Source organism: Primulina eburnea, chromosome 6 (genome assembly GCF_022965805.1).
Source record: "Primulina eburnea isolate SZY01 chromosome 6, ASM2296580v1, whole genome shotgun sequence".
Lineage (NCBI taxonomy): Eukaryota > Viridiplantae > Streptophyta > Magnoliopsida > Lamiales > Gesneriaceae > Primulina > Primulina eburnea.
The window spans coordinates 2617817-2636961 of NC_133106.1; the positions used below are offsets into that span (position 1 = coordinate 2617817).

Genomic DNA, 19145 nt, shown 5'->3' on the forward strand with positions numbered 1-19145 from the left:
CACATGGACGGAATGGATCCTTTTCTATGTTTAATGCTCTAACAACCATTGGAGTACTTAAAGGATTTGCTTTATCCATATTAAAACGTTTAAGGATCTTTTCTGTATAATTTGTCTGATGAACAAACATTCCACATTCTTTTTGTTCAATTTGTAAACCCAGACAATACTTGGTTTTTCCAAGATCCTTCATTTCAAATTCTTCCTTCAAGTATGACACAACTTCTTGAATTTCCTTATTCGTTCCAATGATGTTTAAATCATCAACATGTACAGCAATAATTACGCATCCGGATGTTGTTTTCTTAATGAAAACACAAGGGCATATTGAATTATTTACATATCCCTTTTTCATCAAGTGATCACTTAGTCGATTATACCACATTCGACCTGATTGCTTTAACCCATATAACGATCTTTGTAATTTCACAGAATAACATTCTCTGGGTTTTGAACTTTGTGCTTCAGGCATCTTAAATCCTTCAGGGATTTTCATATATATATATTACTATCAAGTGATCCATATAAGTAAGCTGTAACAACATCCATTTCTAAATTTTCAGATACTGCCAAGCTAATCAAATACCGAAACGTAATTGCATCCATCACGGGAGAATACGTTTCTTCATAATCAATTCCAGGTCTTTGAGAAAAACCTTGTGCAACAAGTCGAGCTTTATATCTTACTATTTCATTTTTCTCATTTCGCTTTCGAATAAAAACCCATTTGTATCCAACAGGTTTTACACCTTCAGGTGTAAGGATTATAGGTCCAAAAACATTACGTTTATTTAGCGAATCCAATTCAACCTGGATGGCTTCTTTCCATTTTATCCAATCCTGCCGATTTTTACATTCACCAAAAGATTTTGGTTCATGATCTTCGTTATCATTTATGATGTCGATTTCCACATTATAAGAAAATATATTATCAATTTCATCTATATCTTTTCGGTTCCATATTTTTCCAGTATTAATGTAATTGATAGAGATTTCATGATTCTCGTCAGTTTGTGGTTCTGACAGAATATTTTCATCATCATGTGTTTCTTAAGGAACACCATTCTCTATTTTGTGATCATCATGTGTTTCTTCAGAAACATCATTCTTTATTTTGTGATCATCGTGTTTCTCTATGAATTTTCTTTTTCGAGGATTTTTATCCTTGGAACCGACTGGCCTTCCACGCTTCAGGCGTTTAATGACATCATGAGTATCTTCCATTTGTTTCTTTGGAATTTCAATTCGAGCAGGGGCATTTTCAGCATGCATATATGATTTAGTTACCCCTTTTGTGTCTGCGAATGCATCTGGTATTTGATTTGCTATTCTTTGCAAGTGTACAATTTTTGTACATCTTTTTCACATTGTTTTGTTCTTGGATCCAGATGTAACAATGATGATACATACCATGTAATTTCTTTTTCGGTATGTTTCTGTTCTCCCCCTAACATTGGGAAGATTTCCTCATTAAAATGACAATCAGCAAAACGTGCTGTGAACACGTCGCCTGTCTGAGGTTCAAGATATCGAATGATTGATGGACTATCATAACCGATATAAATTCCAACCTTTCTTTGAGGTCCCATTTTCTTTCGTTGTGGTGGTGCAATAGGCACATACACCATACATCCAAAAATTCTCAGATGAGAAATATCTGGTTCTTTACCAAATGCAAGCTGTAATGGGGAGTATTTATGATATGCACTTGGTCTGATGCGAATTAATGAAGCAGCATGTAAAATTGCATGTCCCCATATAGAAATAGGAAACTTTGTTTTCATAATCATTGGTCTAGCAATCATTTGCAGACGTTTAATCAATGATTCAGCCAATCCATTCTGTGTATGTACATGAGCAACAGGATGCTCAACAATGATTCTCATAGACATACAATAATCATTGAAAGTCTGGGAAGTAAATTCACCAGCATTATCAAGTCTAATTTTCTTGATTGTATAATCGAGAAACTAATTCCTCAATTTTATTATTTGAGCAAGTAATCTTGCAAATGCAACATTTCGAGTTGACAATAAACATATATGTGACCATCTGCTGGAGGCATCAATCAATACCATAAAGTATCTGAATGATCCACATGGTGGATGGATTGGTCCACAAATATCACCCTGAATACGTTCAAGAAACATTGTTGATTCAGTTTGGATTTTGACTAGAGATGGTCTTATAATAAGTTTTCCAAGAGAACATGCTTTACATTGAAACTTATTATTCTGAAAGATCTTCTGGTCTTTCAGTGGATGACCATGTGTATTTTCTATAATTCTTCGCATCATTGTTGAACCAGGATGTTCCAATCGATCATGCCAATTGGTTAATATTGAAGAATTATCAACTACCATGTTTGATTCAATGGGACTTATATGTGTATAATGCAATCCAGTAGGGAGCATTGGTAGTTTTTCAATCACATATTCCTTTCCTGATTTATATGTGATAAGACATATATATTTCTCATTCCCTTCATTCATTGTTTGAGTATCATACCCATGGGAATATATATCATTAAAACTCAACAAATTTCTTTTCGATTGTGGTGAATATAAAGCATCATTGATCAAAAATTTTGTACCATTAGGTAACAAAAATTGTGCTTTACCACATCCTTTAATCAAGTCTACAGGACCTGATATTATATTCACCGTTGTTTTTGTTGGTTTTAGTTCCAAGAAATATCTTTTATCTCGGAGGATAGTATGCGTTGTACCACTATCGGGTATGCAAACTTCAGCTTTGCTCATAGCATTTTCCATATTTGAACTTCAAAAAAATATGCAATGAAATAAATTACTGGCAATATATATTTAAATATAACACATATCATAATTATACAATAAAATATTATTCTATGAATACATGAAAAATAAATTATTGTACATTTATATTCTACCATTATATTTTTCATTTTCAGAGAAATCGTTGAGAAAATCTGCAGCATCAATATTGTTCATTTCTATCCCACCAACATATTGATCATTTCCAGAGAAATCATTCATAAAATCACCAGCATCAAAATGAGTTGAATCACTCAAACGGTCACTGCGTTCAGTGAAGTTGGTCTCCTTTTCTTTCCCCTTTAATGATTCTTTATAAAGTTTACAAAGATGCTCAGGGGCTCGACAAACTTTGGACCAATGTCCTGGAGTACCACATCTGTAACAAGAACTTTCATATCTTTCTGAGTGATTCTCATTAATACTTGTATTCTCATGATGTCTTTTCTGTGGATGGTTTGGGACGCTCTTTTGAGATGAGTTATAAAAATAACTATCTCTATTATTTTCAAAACCACGACCTCGACCACGACCACGGCCAATTCCACGTCCACGTCCACGTCCTCGACCTCGACCAAAATCTTGTCTTTGAATTTGATTTTGGTTCCGAGGTTTAAATTCATTTTTACTTACAGCATTTACTTCGGGAAATGCTGTTGATCCAGTGGGTCGGGACTGATGATTTCTCATTAATAGCTCGTTGTTCTTTTCCGCCACAAGAAGACAGACGATGAGCTCAGAATATCTCGCAAATCCACGTACTCTATATTGTTGCTGTAGAGTAATATTTGATGCATGAAATGTGGAAAATGTTTTTTCAAGCATCTCAGATTCTGTGACCTCATGTCCATAAAATTTTAATTGCGAGATTATTCTATACATCGCCGAATTGTAATCACTGACTTTTTTAAAATCTTTGAATCTCAGTGTATTCCATTCATCCCGGGCGGTCGGAAGTATAACTTCCCTTATATGTTCAAATCTTTCTTTTAATCCCTTTCACAAAGCAATGAGATTTTTTTCAGTCAGATATTCACATTTCAATCCATCGTCGAGATGTCGACGCAAAAATATCATGGCTCTTGCCTTTTCTTGTGACGTGCATATGTCCTTTTCTTTAATGGTCTCGCTTAGACCCAATGACTCAAGATGCATTTCTACATCTAGAGTCCATGGCATATAATTCTTTCCGTGATGTCGAGCGCAATAAATTCGAGCTTTGTTAAATTTGACATGGTGGTACTAAAAAAAATTACGATGCATTTTATTAGTTAATATATATTGCAATACAAAGTAACGGATAAACAACAAGTACAAGTATTTGTAAAAATAAAGAAAACGCACGAGGAGGATATTCTCCGATAAATACAAGACTCGTGAATATAATAACCAAAATAATTAAAAATATCCTTGAGAAAGCCATCTTCTTTTTTCTTCGTAAAATTTGATGATGAATAATTTTTAGAGAAGAAGAGAAAGTTGGAGTGATTGAATGTGTTTGTGAGATCATATTTATAGAGCAAAAACTAGCCCTTTTTTATCATTTATGACCGTTGGTGTACAAAAAAATAAAGGTATGTATTTGTATAATTTTATGGTAATAATATGGTATATATAATATTAGACATGTTTAAATAATTATGTATATCATATCATAATATTATAATGAGTGTCATAATTTATTTTGTTTAAAAACCTTATAGGATTTTATACTTGTCGTATCCCTTACCGGGAGTGTGGGATGTCGTCTTAACATCCTCCCAGGATTTATAACAAGTTTATGAAAAATTTATTTTTATTATTTCTAATAATAACATTATATTGTATATTAAATAAATATACAATAAATAAATAACAGTAAAATAAATATTATTACTTTTTGTTTAAAAACCTTATAGGCTTTTATATTTGTCGTATCCCTTACCGGGAGTGTGGGATGTCGTCTTAACATCCTCCCAGGATTTATAACAAGTTTATGAAAATTTTATTTTTATTATTTTTAATAATAACATTATATTGTATATTAAATAAATACACAATAAATAAATAACAGTAAAATAAATATTATTACTATTGTTATCTTTTTCTTCTGTTTGGAGCTTGGAAAAGTATGTAGGACTTTTAGAGCTTCGTGCTGATAACGTGTTGTGAAAAAGTAAAAATTTATGGTAAAAAGTAAAAATCTCAAACTCTCAAAATTTACCAAACTACACACTTTATAATATTTTTCTCTCTACTCAATTGTGTTTTTCTTCACAAATGAGAGATCTATTTATAGGAAATCTTTACAAATAATCCAAAAATAAAATACATAATTACCTACATCATCACACACTAATTTTCAATATTTACAACTCTTATTTTCAACATTCAAATATTCAATACACACATTTTAAATTATTTTTCAACAGAATGTTCTCCACGAAATATTGTTAAGTGTAAATTTTTTATTGATGTGACAAATTTATAATTATGACGAAGTTAAAATATAAGCTGAATTTTGATATGCGATAACCATTAATTATTGATGTAATAGAGAATGTTGAAGAAACTATTCTTCCGTAATATAAGTTTTGTATTTTCTAACGTCTGTTTCACGAGTCAATTTTATGTCATCTAATTTTCAAATTTTAAACACATTATTTATACAAATTTTTAAAATGTGTAATGTAGTTCCATCATCGTGTTTTTTTTTAAAAATTTATAACTAAACATTATACATTTCTGTTTTCTTTCTTTTTAAAGTTCATTTTCATAATTAGTTAAGGATATAAATAAACCAAATCGAATAAAATAAAAATTTTATGGTGCAAATTTGATATGTCATTGTGCAATAATGATCCTTACTAAAATAACAATTGGAACATGATATTTTTATGTTATTATACAGATTAAAAGATTTGAATTACATTATTATCACAAAATATAGTTTTGGAAGTAAGATGACAAACATTTGATGCTAATAATTGGTAAAAGCTCATATCACTTATTCCAAAGAATGCATTATTACGATATAGATTTTTGGTACACAATAATTGTCCGTACTATGAAAGAAATCAAAATGATACTTGTGTTGCCATACAATTTAAAAAATTTGATTCACATCGTTGTCACAAACTATAAATTTGAAAAAGAGGCAAAAATTTGATTATTCAATATATATATTCGAGCTCAAATTTTGAAGCTAGAATAGTTTAAAAAATTGCTTGAGTTTGAGATATGCGTGAAAATTTCGAATATGGTTGTGAGTTATTCGAATTGTTGCTGAAAATAAATATTTGGAATAAATAAAGCTTGTATGGGAATGCAATTTGCGAATTATCAAATAAAATAATAAAGATTCGAGTTGCCTCCGGAAAAAAATTGGAGTTTGACTCAAATTTGATAATTTTAAATACCAAGCAAATATATTTTGTGTTATCTCGAAAATGTCGACTCCCTAATCATAGTTATCGCTCTTAATCTAGTTTTTCAAATACTTATATATATCCGAACCAATAAATAGTCATTTAAGTGAAAATATTGATTAAGTTTGCCTAATCAATTTTTTCAAGTATTTCTTCCTCGATAGATAACGTAATCAAGTCATTTAATATTGAAGGCGATAATGTTAAACTTTTGCAATATTTTAATTTGCTTGGTCATAAACTAAAGTGCTCTGCACTTTTCCAAATATTCCGATAAAATTGTCTTTTCTAAATATGGGTTATGTACACCCAAAAGCAGTCAAGTTAAGATTTCTCTCTTTGTTTTGAAAAAGGAAATAAATATCAAATTTAGATTAAAATTTTACATAAATACCATACTACTGAAAAACATTACATGGACCCTTGATTAATTATCTCGGTCATTTTGGTAGATGAACAAAAATACACTTTTTCTTGTTGGAAATTTGAATACAAATTATATGTCATGAATATGAGAGTGTCTTTTGACTCTCTACATTCTTGAGTTGGTTGTGACTCATTATTTTGGATCGTCTTTTGACTTTCCACATTCTTGAGTTATTTGAAGACTTTTGGTTCTTCTTCATATTCTTGAGTTAGTGGGAAGATTAATTGAGTTAATTAATCTTGTATGACTCTTGGTATGCATTTTGGGGCTTATAAATAGTGTGTTCATTTCCTCATTTCAAATGTATGAAATTTTTATCTCTTTCAAGCGCTTTCTTGTATTTCATATTGTTATCTTTCCATTTGGTCTCTGTAAATCTCGGTGATAAAGTAAAAGTACGTTTTCAGTTCGTCGTAGTAGTGTCTCGTGCTAAGTCACTGCTGGTTGTTCCGTTGTATCCTGGGAAGCAGACGTCCAAGACGATCCTCGAAACACATACAGGAGGGGACGAATCTGTTTTAAGGACACTGTACTTGGTACATGTCTCGGTTTGGTTTACTTCATTTATAGTGTTTCTATACTGTTTTACTTCACTATATTTTGCTGGTTTTCTTTACCAATAGCTTTCTGTACTATACCATTTGATATATTGTGCAACATTTGTTATTCAATAAAAATTATTTTATGAACTTATTTAAATAAATTCTAAACATAACTAAATAATTAATTGATCATAATTAATAATTTATGATTTTTAATGATTATCGGCTCAAATAATAAACTTTATGAAATAAGGTAATTATCGGCTAGCTAGTGTGAATAAAATTTGCTAAAATAGAATTTTAATGATAGTTTTTATTAAATGAAATTGAAGTAATTTTATACTTCGGATTGAGATATTATTTTTATTTAAAAAATTACACCGTTTTACAATATAGTAATAATAATAATATATTATGGTATAGATTTGCATATATAATATAGAATATTAGTATCCTCTGGTGGCAGAAAGGTGCTAAATATAATTTTTCCGAACAAAAATATAATTTTTCTAAATTTAAATGCAATTGTTTAACATTTAAACTAAACAAAATAAATTTTATATTATATAAATTTATTCTTAAAAAATTAAATAATACAAAAATGATAAATTCATCGTAGAAAATACGATTTTATGGCCGACTTATTTTACACAATTAATATGGTCCTCGGAACTATTCAACGTCTTAATTTAGAGTTCCAACAAAATTATAATAAGTAATTGCTCGCCGATGGATCAACTAGAGGACAAGACATGCATGCATTTAATTAAAAACATGACAAAGATTTGTGTGAGACGGTCTCACGGGTCATATTTTGTGAGACAGATCTTTTATTTAAATTATCCATGAAAAAATATTACTTTTTATGCTAAGATTATTATTTTTTATTATGAATATCGGTAGAGTTGACCCGTCTCATAGATAAAGATTCGTGAGACTGTCTCACAAGAGACCTGCTCTAGAAACATTTAATACAATATTTTTCGCAAATTTATATATTTTCAATATTATAACATAATTTTTCTTCATATATACAAAATATTATAATTTCTAAGGTGAGTGAAATGGAGGATATGGGATTTTTATTTTTAAAAATATTTTAAATAAATTAAGCCATTCTTGCTATTAATTTATATATTTACTGATATTCAAAATATTGAATTCATAAAAGGAAATTTTATTATATTTTTATAATGTAACCAATAATCTTAGATGAAAATATGTTAGATATCGATGTAAAATTTTGTACTTTATTTTTTATAATGTAAAAAAATATCGACCCAATTATTATTTTTGGGTTTTTTTATGCCAAAAAAATAATCAATAAGAAATGCGGGTGGGGTTTTTTTTTTTTTTTTTTTTGCTTTACATGGATTTGAACCCAGGAAAGAAGGTATTTATGTAACTCACTTAAATGTGATGGTTTTACACAATAACAAAAATTTACGAGATCGTCTCACGAGTTAATTTTATTAGGCTGATATTCTATCCTACCCGACTCGATACCTTTTATTTAAAAATATTATTTTGACTCAAAATATGGATCAAGTCGACTCGTATCTATTATAAAAAAATATTTTAAGGTTAAAAATAATTACAGTTGGAATCCATTCTCTAAATTCTCTATTCTTAATATAAAATTTACAATAAAAATGGTATTTTTTTCCTTCTAAAATAGTATTATCAAAAAATCAAGGTAAACAACTAAAAAGCATAATTTGTGAACAATGTCGAAGAATTTTTTTTTTTTAAAATAAAAACAATAAATCATGGTGAACAACACGTTTTACTAGAATAATAATTTGTTGACGATGTTCAAAAATTGGTTTTTTTTTTATTATTTAATATTGTCTATAAATCGTCGTGAACTCCATAGACGCCATGCTAGAGTAAGAGTTCTGCTTCTTATTACTAGCGCTTACTCGTGTTTCTGCTCCTTCATCTTCCACCTGAATCTATGGTTTTTCATGTGGAAGTGGTCCTCCTCCATGTTCATCTTCTTCATTACTCTCTGTTTTTGTATTAATTCAATGAATTTTTTTGCTTCAGTGGGTTGAATTTTGACGTCATGCATTTATTCCACCTTTAAGTTTATCGAGAAGGTATCGCCTTTACTGATTTTGATTTCGTTTTCTATCAGATAGTGGTTTTATTGAGATGGTTTCTTTGATCGTTTTAATGCAGCAAATTTTTAACTAATATATTCATTTCGTTCCAGAGATTCTGCAATCTGTCGCCGGAATTAATTAGGCCCAACTGTTTTGTGGGGCGGCAACTATTTTCGGCGGTGCACGAGCTGGTGTTTCTTTCTTCAAAAGCTGGGGGATATAGACTGGTGTTCCAAAGCAGGTTCAAAGAGGAAATCCCACTTCATTTCTTCGCTTGATTTTGAAGTTTTGAGCAAAAAAGACATCTTTGTATTGGCTTACCATACTTTCTTATTCCGGTTCTGCGGTTCAGGCATCAGATTATTTCACTTTCTTTCTGTTGTTCAATGTCTAAGGTTAATTTTTCTTTCTCGCTTACCACAAAGGACACCTTTTTATCTCCTGTGGACATGTTGTTCTTGGTTGTCATGTTTGTGTTTGCAGTCCAAAAGCAGCTTCTTGATTTTCAACTATTTCACTCATTATTGCCTTTGGTAAAAATTCCGAACTTCAATGGGAGATATATAGTTGTTGGTTTATACTGGTTGTTTCAATTGCTGTACTGATTGTTCATGAGAAGAAATCTCAAGCTCTTACTCACTCACTGGCCTGACACTTCGAATATAATGGATTGTAGAATTTCTTGTTGTAGCTTTGTTCTTTACTCCAGGCCTCGCACATTTGATCTTTTTTTCACTAAAAAGATTCTTTTATTTTTCTTTTCAAAATTTGATGATGTTGTTTTTCTTTGCCAGTTGTTCTTCTTGTTGCTGGAACTAAAGGGTCCACTGGGATTGGAGTGATTAGGGACTGTGAACCAATTATGGATTCAGATAGCAAACCAGACGAACCCCTTTTGAACAAATCTCATGTGACTGGGTACGCTTCGGCCTCTATTGTGTCAAAAGCCTTTTGGATTTGGTTGAATCCCCTCCTGAAGAAAGGTTACAAATCAGCCCTCGAGATAGATGATGTGCCAGCACTTTCACCAGAGCACCGAGCTGAAGCATTAGCCGAGATTTTCACACAAAATTGGCCTAAGCCTGAAGAGAACTCGAAGCAACCTGTTGTGAAAACACTGGTGAGATGCTTTTGGAAACAAATCGCCTGCATTTCATTTCTTGCAATCTTAAGGCTCGGTGTAATGTATGTTGGGCCAACACTTATACAGCAGTTTGTTGATTTTACATCTGGAGATAGAAGTTCTCCCTATGGATACTACCTTGTATTGATTCTATTGATCGCGAAATTTGTGGAAGTTTTGAGCTCACACCAGTTCAACTTCAACACTCAAAAACTGGGGATGCTTATTCGATCCACGCTTATTACTGCTTTATACGAGAAGGGGTTGAGGCTTTCGGGTTCAGCTAGACAAGATCATGGAGTTGGACAAATCGTTAACTACATGGTGGTGGATGCTCAGCAGCTCTCGGATATGATGTTGCACCTAAACAACTTGTGGCTTATGCCATTGCAAATCATCGTGGCCTTAGTTATCATTTATCAGTACTTGGGCGCCTCAACATTTGCCGTACTAGGTGGAATTGCCTTGTTAATCATGTTTGTGTTGTATGGTACCCGAAAAAACAACAAATTCCAATTTAATATTATGATGAACCGTGATTCGAGAATGAAGGCAACAAATGAGGTACTCAACTACATGAGAGTGATAAAGTTCCAGGCATGGGAAGAATACTTTGACAAGAAAATCCTGTCATTTCGTGAAAAAGAATATGAATGGCTGTCGAAATTTATGTATTGCTTAACTGCCAATATCATCGTGCTATGGAGTGCGTCGGCTTTTCTTGCGACAATTGCATTTGGATGTGCTATTTTTTCCGGGGTTCCACTTACTGTAGGCACAGTCTTTACAACAACCTCGCTCTTAAAGATGTTGCAAGAGCCGATGAGGTCCTTCCCGCAGTCGATGATTGCCATTTCACAGGCAATAATCTCTTTTGAACGACTGGATAAGTTCCTGACCAGCAAGGAGTTGGACGATAAATCAGTTGAGAAGGTTCAAGATTGTCGAGGAGAGATTGCCGTGGAGGTCGAAAACGGATCGTTTAATTGGGACGATAACAGTGAGAAAGAGATAGTTAAGAACTTAAATTTTGAGATAAAAAAAGGGGAGCTTGCTGCAATTGTTGGTACTGTGGGATCAGGGAAGTCTTCCCTTCTGGCGGCAATTCTTGGCGAGATGAACAAACTATCAGGAAAGGTGCAATGTTCAAAGCTTATGTTTAGTGGATGACATTTTCAATCTTTCGAGGATCCTATTTTTCAACTTATACCTCAATTTCTTCAAATGTATCAGACTCTTTTGAACTTTAACTGGTTTTTCTGCATCACAGATCAGAGTATGTGGTTCCACAGCCTATGTCGCCCAAATGTCATGGATCCAAAGTGGGACAGTACAAAAAAACATATTATTTGGCTTACCTATGAATGGAAAAAGATACAAGGAAACTATCAGGGTCTGCTGCTTGGAGAAAGACTTGGAAATGATGGAGTTTGGCGACCAAACTGAAATCGGAGAACGTGGTATCAATTTAAGTGGTGGCCAAAAACAACGAATTCAACTTGCAAGAGCTGTTTATCAGGATTGTGATATTTATTTACTTGATGATGTGTTTAGTGCTGTTGATGCTCACACTGGATCAGACATATTCAAGGTGCAGACTTCTTATCTTATCAAGAAGAATCGACTATACTCATTCACATAATTTTTAATGTCATGCAATTTTCAGATTATTGTTCCTCTATATTTTGGGAATTTCTTTCACAAATGAATAATGTATCGAAAAGTTTGAATCGAAACATTTGATTGTTCTTTCACAGGAATGTGTGAGAGGAACCCTCAGAGGTAAGACCACTATACTTATCACTAACCAGGTGGACTTCTTGAATAACGTTGATCAAATTTTGGTATGTAAGAAACCCTTTGATTTTCGAAATCTTAATGGCATCAATTTTCGAGTTTTAAATTGGACATAAAGGGTACTCAATGGTGGCATCTTCAATCCAGGTCATGAGAGACGGGATGATTGTTCAATCTGGAAAATACACCGACCTCCTGAAAATGGGCATGGATTTCAAAGCTTTGGTAACAGCCCATGAGGCATCGATGGAACTTGTAGAGGTGGAGACAACCTCAGATAACATATCTTCCCTGAAATTATCTAGTCAAAGATCGTCTAAGTTTGGAGAAGAAAATGGTGAAGCTAATTCTCAAGAAAGGTCTGAGTTGAATGGGGGAAGTTCAAGGCTTGTCAAGGACGAAGAGCGAGCAACCGGGAAAATAAGCTTGCAGGTTTATAAGTTATATTGCACCGAGTCTTTTGGATGGATAGGATTGGTTGCTGCATTGGTCTTTAATCTTGCATGGCAAGGAGCTTTAATGTCAAATGACTACTGGTTGGCATATGAAACTTCAGAAAAACGTTCAGCGTCGTTCGACCCTATTCTGTTTATTGAAATATATGCTGGAATTGCTTCCCTTTCCTTTATACTGGTTGCAATGAGAGGAACTTTGTTTGCAGTAATGGGTTTAAGGTCTGCTCAAAATTTCTTCAAACAAATTCTTCACAGCATCTTGCATGCTCCCATGTCGTTCTTTGATACTACACCTTCTGGATGAATTCTAACTCGGGTAGATCTTCATATGACAGCTTTTCATTGCAAAACTTTTAAATATCTAAAGATTTTTGTATCAAAATCTGATCCCTCAAATGGTTTTCTATACGTGCAGGCTTCAACTGATCAGACCAACGTCGATATTATAATCCCTTTCTTTCTAAGTCTTGCGGTTTCGGGGTATACTTCACTTCTTACTATCATCATCATAACTTGTCAGTATGCTTGGCCAACTACAATCTTTTTGTTTCCACTTGCTTGGCTAAATATATGGTACAGGGTAAGTCTTTATCCCTATGCTCGAAATTCTTCTTCATCTTCTTATTTGTTCAAGCTCATCTAATCACATTTTATAATCTCAATTCATTTGCATACGAGTGAACTTTTTTCTGATGAGCTTTCCTTTCCAGGGATATTACCTTTCTACTTCTAGGGAATTGACTCGACTGGACTCTATAACAAAGGCTTCTGTCATTCATGATTTCTCAGAGAGTATTTCAGGAGTGATGACTATTCGTTGTTTCAGTAAGCAGGAAAGATTTATTCAGGATAATATCAATCGTGTAGATTCAAATCTGCGCATGGACTTCCACAATAATGGATCCAATGAGTGGCTGGGATTTCGTTTAGAACTTATCGGATGTTTTATTCTCTGCGTGTCTGTGCTGTTTATGATAATTTTACCTAGCAATATAATTGATCCAGGTATGTTGCATACCTCAAATTTCATGACAATGCAGCATGATATCAGATAACTAATCATGCTTGCAAAGTAATAAAAAAAGGAGATCTTTTGACACATTATTCAATGACATGATTTTGCAGGGAATGTGGGTTTATCCCTTTCGTATGGGTTATCTCTTAATTCTGTGCTCTACTGGGCTGTGTACTTGAGTTGCTTTCTGGAAAACAAGATGGTTTCAGTTGAGAGGTTAAAACAGTTTACAGTCATACCGTCGGAAGCAGAATGGAAGAAAAATGACATTTTTCCTCCACCGAATTGGCCGACCCTTGGAAATATCGAGCTGAAAAACTTGCAGGTGAAAAAAATGATGACTTATTTTTATACTATTTATGATCTCTGTCGACTTTTCAGCATGCCACAAGAAATTGGAACAAACATGAACTCATCAAACTAGCTGTATCTGACATGTTTTTGGTCACAATTGTTGATGAACAGGTCAGATATCGCCCAGATACTCCGTTAGTTCTTAAAGGAATTACACTAAGCATTAGAGGAGGTGAGAAGATAGGTGTTGTTGGTCGTACAGGCGGTGGGAAATCAACGCTGATTCAGGTTTTATTCAGATTGGTGGAGCCATCAGGTGGAAGAATAATCATTGATGACATTGACATTTCAGCATTGGGGCTTCATGATCTTAGGTGTCGTTTCGGCATCATACCACAAGAGCCTGTTCTTTTTGAAGGAACTGTGAGAAGAAACATCGACCCCACTGGGTTGTATTCGGATGATGAAATATGGAAGGTAATATGTGGATTGCTTAAGTAAGGTTGTTTCTTAATGCTAGTTAAAATGCCAAATTCTTCAGTCTGAAATGTTATGAACTGTAATTCAACTGTTTTTAAAAAGGGAAAATAAAAGGATGCGCTCTTCTTCTTACCTCTGTTTTCTTTCGCTTGTTGGATGCTTATTATGTGGTCCGTGGACTGGTTTTGAAGAGCTTAGAGCGGTGTCAACTCAAGGATGCGGTTGCTGAAAAGCCAGAGAAACTTGATTCAGCTGGTAATTTATACCATCTACATGCTTTACCATTTATTTTTCACAGTAGGACAAATGGACAATGCAATTCTTTGGCTCTTTGGAATGGTAGTCAAGCATTAGCTTAACTATTCGTCGTTGTTTTGCAGTTGTCGAAAACGGTGAAAACTGGAGCGTGGGGCAAAGGCAGCTTCTTTGCTTAGGAAGGGTGATGCTAAAAAGAAACCGGCTTCTGTTCATGGACGAAGCAACTGCATCAGTTGATTCATATACAGATGGAGTGATTCAGAGAATAATCCGGGAGGACTTCATGTCCTGCACCATCATCAGCATTGCTCACAGAATACCGACAGTAATGGACTGTGACAGGGTCCTGGTAATAGATGCAGGTGAGTACCTTGTCCATTTTCCTGCCTTCATTAAATAACTTGACAAATCTGACACATTGAAACGAATGCAACTGTTCAATGTACATCTGAAGTATGATTCTTTCTTCACTATCAAACAGGAAGGGTGAAAGAATTCGACAAGCCGTCTCACTTGCTTGAAAGGCCTTCGCTCTTTGGAGCATTGGTTGAGGAGTATGCCAACCGATCATCAGAGCTTTGAACAGCCTCTCGGACCACCTCTTTTGAATGATTGATGCAGAGATGAATGGCCAGTAACGGTGAAGAATATTTCCACCCAACTGCATGCTAGGACTGAATAAGCTGCCTTTTAAATTGTAAGGGAATGGTTTGGAGCAGAAAGGGCTTCTGCCAGAAACCTAAAGATCGGGGATAAGCTCTATGGAAATTCCCAGTATTTGAAATTTATTTAGCTGAGTTATATTCTTGACAGTGGAGCAACTCTTATCCTTGAGCTTATGTATTGTTAAATTTCAATGTTTATGTGCTCAGTAATTTGCTTATCAAATGTACTAGTGAATCGGATGTTTCTGTATTTGCACAATTTTGCTGGTTTACTCGAGTTCTTCCAACACGGAGAAGCTCATTTCATTCGTCGAACGAGGTATATAATATGATTTTAAGTATATAATGAAAAAACACACGAATAAGATAAATATGACTCAATCTCAAGTTACCGTCGTAGCCCTACAAATGCAGTTGATAACGTCGGTCGTGATCAACACGAGCTATGGTCGAACCACCCGTCCTTCCGGTCACCCGATGCAGTCTTAATGCACCATCGACTCTGTGATGGAGTAGTTGCTTGTTAGCATACGTTGCTATTTCTTGAATGATTCAAATACTACTTGGCAATTTTGCTTGCTAAAATGGTTAAATTATTGTTATTAATTTTTCTTAAAAAAAGATTGTACTCAAAATCAATTAATGTAAGTTTGCAATAATTCATATATTAATTTATTAAGTCCAAAATCTTAATGTTAACAATTCTAGTAAAACAATACCGCATAGATTCACAATATCTGATAAATAAAGCAATAAAAGCACTATTCTGAATCGCAAAAACTTGTGTGACACGGTCTCACGGATCGTATTTGTGAGACGGATCTTTTATTTGGGTCATTCATGAAAAAATATTACTTTTTATGCTAAGAGTATTACTTTTGGGTACGGTCTCACATGAGACTCACTCATTCCGAATATATTTCAGTTATTTTTTTTAATTATTAATTATTTAAAAAATATATGTGACGTGGTCATTTCTTGGGAGAGAAATTTGTATTTATTATATAAGGTCCAGTCAAATGTAAATATAATAGTATTTAATTTGTTGCAGCTGTTCAACCCAAACGTGCCGTAGAAACAAGTACAAAATTAAAGCATAATGGACTAAAATTTAATTAATTCTAGGTTTGAGTAATGAGGAAGAAAATGATACAACACACTTGTTGTATCATCCGCGTATAATCAAATTTACTCGTTACAATCCATAGTCGTACGAACATATGAGTATGTATAATTGATTTCTATAGCAACTCGTTAGTTTTTATTTGATTTCACTCTATGTAAATGGTTAAACAAGTTATCTTAGAAGCAGTAATTTATTGTAAACTATTTTGATTAATAGATATGAAAATTAAGCATCATGACATCTTTGATAATAATTTTCTCAAAATCACTAATTTTGTTTGTTTTTTTTTTATTTAGTGTATATTATATATAAATTTTAAATTGTACGTATAACTTACATATATAGTTGGGTTTGTTGAATTTTCTTATTTCCTAATTTTATAATATTTTAATTTATTTTGCCAAAACATGAAACTAAATAGAATATATTTAAACAATAAATTGACAAAAAATGAAGTCAATTTTCAATTCTCTTGCATACGCCTTTGTACGTGTTTCACAAATTCAAAGTCACCCTCAAAATCATGAGGCAAAATCGATCTTGATTTTAAAATTAGATCGTAATATAATTTATTAAATTTAAATTAGTAAAATTTTTTGGTTAAAAACAGTTGATTATGTAAAATTGAACAAGATATATATGTAATTAATAAGTTATACCAAACTGATTTTTTTTTTTAAAAAATTGTATTTTATTAACGTATGGCGTGCATATAAATTATATATATTTTTTCATTTAATAATATTATGTAAAATGAATATATTTTTAAATAAAATTTTTATTCTTATTCAATTTGATTGGGTAGTTTTTGTGTTATTACTTAATTTTTTAAATAAATTATATTTAATTCTTGATGTTTTTAATATTTATTTGTTGTTGTTTTAAAGGTAATGAATTATGTTTTATATTTTGTTAATGGTGATTTTATACACCAAAAAATAATATAAATCACAAGGAATTATGCTCAATAAGTTTATATGAATTAATTCGCCATTATATATTGATGGGTACAAGCTTAATATAATTATTTATTTCAACACGATTAATTATTTGTTGGATTAATTAGAATAAGCCCAATTTAATAAGCCTAATTCAATTAGTTATTTGTTTAATTGTAATATTATTGAAGCCCAAAATTTGGCTTGTGATTGTGAAAGCCCAAGTCCATTTAGCACTCCTAAAAATCTATAAATAGAGAAACTCCCACACAATTTAAGGTATGCTCTCATTTTCATAAAAGTTCTTTAGTTCTCTGAATTTTCTTTGGACCGCTTACTGACTTGAGCGTCGGAGTGTCTACGTCGGGAACCCTCCCGACGCCCACTTGACGAGTGTTCGTGACGCAGGTGACGCCCAACAAATTAACGATATATTGCCCACGTGGATCCGTTTACCAGCCTGGTGAGCCCATTTACAGGCCCAATAGATCAGTGTACTAATCAGCCGGATTCCGCGTACGCAGTCTATTCGACTCATTTATTTTAGCTGCATCATATATTATTATAATTTACTAACTATCCAATTTATTTTAAAATTTAACTTGATTAATCAGTTCTTTCCAACAATAAAAATTTAAAAATACAAATCTTAATTATTTTATAATAATAATATCAATTTAATTTTGTAAGTAGTTTTTGTAGTATTTATGTATATATTGTTTATTGTTTCTATTTTTCAAGTAATTTTAAAATCAAATCAAACCTTATATTCTCACCTCACGACCAATTCAAGTCGAGTCCAATTTTAAATTATATGCCAAAATTCAAAGTCACACATTGCCATGTAATAAGTAATTTCATGCAGCGGCAGTATATATATCAATACACACAATCCCTCCATCTTCTGCATTCAAATCATATCCAATTTTCGATTTTACTTTTCAGATTTCTTGATATTCAATCAGAAAAATATTGCGAAATCATCATTCATCATGAAGAAAACTGCTCAGAATTTGATCTTAACAGCCTTATTAGCAGTAATTTTCCTCCTGATCATCATGAAACCGACCGACGCTGCTCGAATTCTCGGCGGAGAAGAAGAACTATGGCGGGCTCCATCGGTGCAGCACCGCGGCCTTCTAGTTGTAAACCTTCCGGCTCCGAATGGCTGCACGTGGATTCCGGACACCGGCGGCCCCCCATGCAAGCTCTCTGCGATCGATGAGTGGTACTTCGCCGGCATCCGCACAACTTCGCCCGCACCATTACCCGAAAACGAAGGGTTTTCAAGGCAAATGATGCAATCAGGTGTTGAAGCTAGATAAGAAATGAGGCTGCATGGCCATGACATAACTTTATTTTTTTTATGTATGAATATTTTGACAAATAACAAATTTTTGTAGTATAACTTAATTATTTAGAAGAGTACTTTCTTTGTTCTAATTAAAACCCATACCTACTTTTTCATTCTTTCAACGTTTATTTATTTGCGTGGAATGTTGTACAGGTTAATAAATTACACAAATTGAGAAATGAAATAATAATTTTTTATTTTAATTGTTAAAATGAATAAATAACTAATTTCTAACTATTTATATTTTAGTCCTACTTACGTACATAACGTAGCTAGCTCGATCTTCACCATTCAAAAGCAGTATCGGCACATGAAATATATATATATATATATATATATATATATATATATATATATATAT

The 19145-nt window shown here is 32.8% G+C and overlaps 1 pseudogene; it reads left to right on the forward strand.

Annotated features, from left to right (window-relative positions):
• Window positions 1-10062: 10062 nt before the first annotated feature.
• LOC140833761 (ABC transporter C family member 14-like) lies at window positions 10063-15632 on the forward strand (annotated as a pseudogene).
• Window positions 15633-19145: the final 3513 nt, after the last annotated feature.